Source organism: Echinops telfairi, unplaced genomic scaffold, assembly GCF_000313985.2.
Source record: "Echinops telfairi isolate 266 unplaced genomic scaffold, ASM31398v2 ScPeMD7_1;HRSCAF=3_0, whole genome shotgun sequence".
Classification (NCBI taxonomy): domain Eukaryota; kingdom Metazoa; phylum Chordata; class Mammalia; order Afrosoricida; family Tenrecidae; genus Echinops; species Echinops telfairi.
Genome location: NW_022103896.1, coordinates 85,204,959 through 85,212,145, shown reverse-complemented (window position 1 = coordinate 85,212,145; position 7,187 = coordinate 85,204,959). Strand labels below are relative to the sequence as shown.

Genomic DNA, 7,187 nt, shown 5'->3' with positions numbered 1-7,187 from the left:
TGGCAGGGGAGGTTGGGAGAACTGAAAGCAGAGTACAAGATAGAAGAAATAGGTTCTAAGTTGATGCGATTATGATTGTCCAACTCCTCTTGCTATGATTGCATGCTTGAATTGTGTGATATATGGGACACAAGTAGCCAGCTTTAAAGAATGAAAATTCCTTTTCTTGCAGTTCTGGAGGCTAAAAGTCCAAGTCTTGGCTCTGTCTATTCCTTCCTTGACTGGATGTTCCTTTAGTGTTCTTTCCATGGCATTTATGTTCCCTCTATGTGTATATTTGTGTCTTTTCTGGTCTTTTTATAATTTAGGCATAGTTAGGTTTAAGGCCTAACCTGCACTGCAGTGACCTCATTAAGATAACAAAAATAACAACCACAACAAAAAGCTTTGTTTACAAACAAGATAACAGCCACAGGTGTTCAACATGATTTTTTGGTAAGTGTGTGTGCACAAATCAATTCATAACAAGTTCGTACCTTAAATGTAGTGGTTGCTGCTATCTCCATATATATATATTTTTATACAGAGTTGTAATCCCCATTGAAGACTGTGGTTTTGGATTTTTCTCAGCATATGCTTCAAGTTATCTGTGCTTTAGCAATCAAGGTTGTGTCAGTTTCTCAGATTATTTTCTCAGCATACAGATGTAAAAATTATGGTGAAAGGGTACAACTCTATATTAATTTATAATGAAAAGGATAGAGACCAATGTACATATACTTATATGTTAAGTATTAAGATGGCAGATGGACTCTGAGCCTGTACTCAAGGGCTCCCTAAACAAAAGAACATCTTGTTATAATAACCTGGCACTTTTTGATTCTCACCTTTCTGACAATCACTGAAGACAAAATGGGTGCATAAGCAAATGTGGTGAAGAAAGTGGATGGTGCCAGACTTTCAAAAGATATAGTGTCTGGGGTCTTAAAGGCTTGAAGTTAAACAAGCAGCCAATCTATCAGGGAAGCAAATAAACCCACAGGTATCAGGTATCAAAAGATCCCAAACAAACAATTATGTCGATGTGAAAGAGAGGCATTGGAGTGGAGACCCAAAGCCCATCTGTAGACAATTGGACATCCCCCCACAGAAGGGTTACAAGGGAGGGATGATTCAACCAGGGTGTAGTATAGCATCGATGAAACACACATCATTCCCGTAGTTCCTGAATGCTCCCCTTACCCCACTGTCATGACCCAGTTCTACGTTACAAATCTGGCTAGACTGGAGTACACACACCAGTACAGTTAAGAGCTCTAGACACACGGAATTCAGGACAGATAAAATCCTCAGGAACAGTAGTGGGAGTAGTGACATCATGAGGGAAGGGGGATGTTGGGGGTTGGAGGGTAGGGGGAGAAAGAGGGAACCCATCACAAGGTTGGATATATAGCCCACTTCCCAGAGGAATGAATAACAGAAATGTGGGTGAAGGGAGACAACAGACAGTGTAAGACATGACATAATGATAATAATATGTAATTGATCAAGGATTCACGAGGGTGGGAGAGTGGGGGAGGGAGGGTAAAAAAGAGAAGCTGATACCAAGGGCTCAAGTAGAAAGAAAATGTTTCAGAAATGTTGATGGGAACATATGTACAAATATGCTTAATACAGTTGAATGATGGATTCTCATAAGATTTGTAAGAACCGCCCAATAAAATGATTCATTGTAATAATAAAAAGATACAACCCTGATACACATCTTTCCTGGTTTCCAGCAATGCAGTACCACTTCTTTGAAAGAATGCCTCTTTGATGATGTACAGATTCTACAGGAGTGCAATTATGTATTCCGAAATTCCTGTTCTTTACAATGTCATCCACAAATTCTTGTGATCTATAGCCAAGTGCCTTTCCATATTAAAAAGACAAACAGGTAAACATCTTTCTGGTATTCTGAACTTTCAGCCAAGACTTATCTGACATGATAAGCAATGATATTCTTTGTTTCACATTCTCTTCTAAACCCAGATTACATTTCTGGAAGTTCCTGTCAAGTGTGAGCATCACGAGAGCATCTTTTTATAGTATTTATTTGAACTATATGCTAAACAAAAATTCAAAAGGAAGAATACATTATCAAGATTGGAGGAGGATTATCAACAACCCGTGATATGCAGGTGACGATTTTGCTTGGTGAAAGTCAAAAAGATCTGAAGCATTTACAAATGAAGATCAAGGTACAATGACACCATAACTTAAAGAAAACCAAGCTCCTCATAAGCAGCATCAGGATTGAGTTGTGGTCAATTAATATGGCCCCTCTAGCCAGAATTCTTACATTGTATATTGCAATTTGAGACTCAATACACCTGTGGCTATATTATGTTGGAGGGCATTCTCTATTATATTAATGGACAGAGTTAGGGGATTAAGACCTGATCTTAGTGGTGGGTATGAACCAAGCCACACCCTCTTTGGGGCATCTTTAAGATCCCACTTTAGTAGAGAGTGTGGCATACGACATCATTCTGTGTTTTCCTTTGATATATACAGGTGCAACTGTACAGTTATAACTTATTTCACCTCAACTGGAAAACTATAATCCTATTTCCTGTCTGAGCTTGGGTAGAAGTAAGACCTGCTGTGACTTTGGGACATTTTTGGCTCATGGCTCTTGACCCTACATTTGGCTCATCTCTTCCTGGCCTTTGGATGTGGGACTGTACAGCAACATATGTGGCATTTTATTTTTGTGAGTATTGTGATGAAGCTTTGTGAGTTTCTTGGTGGGGATTGAGCCCCCCACAGCAGGGTGAACCAAGAAGGGAACATAACAGATCAGCAATGGGAGCAAAACCAAGTCACAAAGCTCCTGAGGAAGCACCCAGATAGACTTCAGGTTAGGAGGGATAGTTCCCAGAACCCCCCCAGGACCAGTGAGGAGATAGTAATAAAGGCCAGCAGACAAACCTAGAATTATGTATGCTTGTTAATTTTTTTGGTGCCAGTTATATATATTTTTTGTATATATGTATTTTCTATTTCTTTTTATTCAATTTTTTGTTTTCTTTTTGTTTTGTCTACATTATTGTTGGTTTGCCTACTTATATAAGATAGACATGGGAAGCAAGTCCAAGGAGAAAGCAATGGGACCAAAGGTTCTCAAGGGACTTAGGAGGAGGAGGTGGAGGAAGGGAGCAGTGAGCAAACAATGCTCTAGACAGGGGAACAACAAGGGAATTAAAATCAACAATGAGGAGGCTAGAGATGCTGAGGATGTTGGAGCAACAGCAATTTAGCTGAGAGGAATTACTAAGAAGCAGAAGAAGGGTGACCATGATGTGGGAAAGGAGGAAGATAAGAGGAAACAGATGAAAGATCTAGAAAGCAAAGCCATGGAGAGAGGTACAAACATGGATGTGCACTTATGTGAATATATTCATTCATAACAATAGAGGTATTGGCATATGTACATATATTTATATGGCAATACATTGAGGAAATGGATGGACTTTGGGCCTTCTCAAGCCCTTCCTCAACACAAGAACACTTTGCTCTAACAACCTGGCATTCTGTGATGCTCACCTTCCCAGAACAATCAATAAAGACAAAATAGGTACACAAGTAAATGCGATGAAGAAAGCTGATGGTGCCTGGCTATCAAAAGATATAGCTTCTGGGGGTCTTAAAGGCTTGAAGTTAAACAAGTGTCCATCTAGTAGAGAAGCACCAAGCCCACATGGAAGAAACACACCAGCCTGTGGAATCATGAGGTGTCGATGGGATCAGGTAACATCAGAAGACCCAAAACAAAGAAACAAAAAGATATTGCTGAGAATGAGGGGGTCGGAGCAGAGACCCCAAACCCATCTGTAGACAGTGGGATGTCCCCTCACAGAATGGTCGCAAGGAAGGGATGAGTCAACCAGGTGAAATACAGCATCGATGAAACACAATATTCCTCTGGTTCCTTGAGGCTTCCTCACCCCCCACTATCATGACCCCAAGCTTGCTTTTCACTGAGGGCTTGACCAGAGCATGCACACAGGTACAGATAAGAGCTCAGGACACATGGAATCAGGTCAGATAAACCCCTCAGGAACAGAACTGGGAGTAGCAATACCAGGAGAGTAGGGGGGAAGAAACCTCAGGGGAAGGGAGACAGAGGTTGGTGTAAGATATGAAAATAATAATAATTTATAATTCATCAAGGGGTCACAAGGGTGGAAGGGGGGAGGGAAGGTAAAAAGAGGAGCTGATACCAAAGGTTCAAATAGAATGTAAATACTTAGAAAATAATGATGGTAACATATGTACAAATATGCTTGATATAATTGATATATGGATTGCTATAAGAGCTGTAAGAGCCTCCAATAAAATGATGTTAAACAAAAAAGGTTTTTTGAGTTTCTGTTGGACTTTTAGTAAATAGTAGAGCCCAGGTGCATGAGGGAATATACTGAAGGAAGGAGTACGTGTGTGTGCATGGGGGTGGGGGTGGGGTGGCAGGAATGGAGCAACATAACATTTTGGAAGAGTTGGACATTTGGGTCATCTTTAATCTCCAGCTCCTTGGGACTAGTCTGGTATTAATTCTTCTAAAATAAATTATTATCACAATGATAGACTGAGAAGAGATAGAATTTTTCAAGAATTTCTCCTTACTCACACATTTCAATCGGCATTCCATCAATTCCTGGAGCACAATTTTTAGCTAATGCTTTCAGTGCATTTAGATTACTTCTTTTAGCACCATTGGTTCTTGATAATATGCTACCTCTTTAAATGGTTGAGTGTCAACTAATTCATTTTGGTACAGTGCATCTGTATATTCTTTCCATCTAATTTGGATGCTTCCTGCATCAGTCAGTCTTTTGTATATAGAATCTTTCAATGTTACAACTCGACCTTTTCCCTAAATTTTTCAGTTTAAAATATGTTGAGCATGTTCATCTTTTTTGTTTTTCTAACTCTAGGCCTTTGCACATTTTATTATAATATTTTACTTTGTGTTCTTGTGGAGCCCTTTGAAATTTTTTCTTCAGTTATTTGACTTCGTAATTTCTTCCACTTTCCTTCGGGGCTCTACAATTAAGATACAATTTCAGAGTGTTTTGGCATCTACTCTGATCTTTTTCTTTGGGTTTCTTTATGTCATGCCCACAGCTCATCAGATCTTCTGTCACTAGTGCTTCATGCACAAATCTGTTCTTGAGATGTTCTCAAAATTCAGGTGGGATATAGTCAAGCTTATAATGTGACTCTTGTGAACTTAACATTTTTCTTTAACTTGAACCTGAACTTAAATATGAGCAATTGATGGTCTGTTCCACAGTCATCTTCTGGCCCACTTTTAGCTGCTGATATTGAGTTTCTCCTTCATCTCGTCCCACAGATGTAGTCAATATGATTACTGTGTATTCCATCTGGAGAAGTCCAGGTGTATAGCCTCTTCTGTGCTATTGAGAAAAGGTATTTTCTATGAACAAGTCGTTGGTCTTGCAACATACCAACATGCAATCTCCAGTTTTGCTTCTTTCTCCAAGACCATATTTTCTAACTACTTCCTCTTTGTTTCCAACTTTCACTTTCCAATTGTCAACAATTATCATTGCATCTTGTTTGCATGTTTGATCAATTTCAGACCGAAGACAATTTCTTTTGTCTTCATCACTAGCTTTAGTGGTTGGTGCATACATTTGAATAACAATTTTGTTGGCTGAATTTCCTTGTGTATGGATAAACATCCTATTACAGGCAGCATTGTATTTCAAGGTAGATCTTGAGATGCCCTTTTTGAAAATGAATACAAATCCATTTCTCTTGAGGGTATCATTCACAACATACTAAACCATATGGTTTTCTGACTCAAAATGTCCAACATCGGCCCATCTTCTCTCATTAGCACCTACAATATCAATATGTGTGCATTCCATTTCATTTTAAATGACTTCAAATGTTTCTAGATTAATACTTTATACATTCCAAGTTCCAAGTTTTAATTGATGTTTGCAGCTGCTTCTTCTCATTTTGAATTGTACCCCATCAGCCAAGGAAAGTTCCAAACGCTTTACCCCTGCAGGCTTTACTCCAGCTGAGTCATTCAAGTTCACTCTTCTTTGGGAAGGCAGTTCCTTCCTAGTCATATTTTGAGTGCCTTTCTACCTGAGGGGCTCATCTTCTGTCACCATCACTGATAATATTCTACTTGTGTTTTCAGTAACCAGTTTTCAGTAACTAGCAGTGTTTCAATGCTATCTGTAGGGTTTCAGTGGCTAATTTCTCTGAAGTGGACAGCCTATTCCTTCTTGTCTGTTCTTAGTTTAGAAGCTCTGCTGAGACCTGTTCACTTGGGGTTACCCTGATGGCACTTCCAATACCAGGGACATCACTTCCAGCATCACAGTAACATGAAAGCCACCACACTATGATAAACTGACACCTAGGATAATTATATCAGGTACAAAATGGAGGATGGTGCCATAATACTGAGCACCGTGGCCTAGCAGAGTTGCCTCATGCAAGGGGACTTCAAGAGTCAGTGGGGGAAAAAAGGAAGTAAAAGATACAAAAATACAAACTTTATTTTCAATATAGGCTCAATAAAGATCGGGGCACTTTTTGATGTGATGATAGTAGCCATTTAGCTCATCTTAAAAAAACTGAGGGACTTTTCACAAAGGGTTTTTCAACTAGAGTACAGGTGTTGTTGAAAACCATTGCAGAAATCTAAGCCCAAATGGGAAAGGAAAAATCTTTATCACAATAATCTCATTGGACACATTGATTCTGGCGAGTCCTCCACCACTTTTCGTCTGATCTAAGTTGTGGTGGGTTTGACAAAGAGCCATTGGAACATTAGAGAAGGTAGCTGCTGAAAGGGGAAGAGATCCTGTTAGCGTGCCTGGGTCTTGGATTAGCTGAAAGTTGGAGTGTAGCATCACCATAGATATCGCCCTGTGGGAAAATGAGACAAGTGAGGACTATGTGACCATCATCGATGCCCTTGGAAATAGAGACTTTATAAAAAACATAATTGCAGGAACAAGATTACTGTGCTGTCATGATTATTGCTGTGGGTGTAGGTTAGTTTGAAGCTAAAATCTCCAAGAATGGGCAGTCTGATGAGCAGGCTCTTGTGTTTACCAACTGAATATGTAACAATTAAGTATTGGTGATAACAAAATGGATTCCTCTGGGCCCCTCTACAGCCAGAAAAGATATGAGGAAATCTTTTTTTT

The 7,187-nt window shown here is 39.4% G+C and overlaps 1 pseudogene; it reads right to left on the bottom strand.

Moving 5' to 3' along the window:
• Window positions 1-4,987: 4,987 nt before the first annotated feature.
• Window positions 4,988-7,187, bottom strand: part of LOC101643029 — a 7,320-nt pseudogene continuing 5,120 nt past the window's right edge.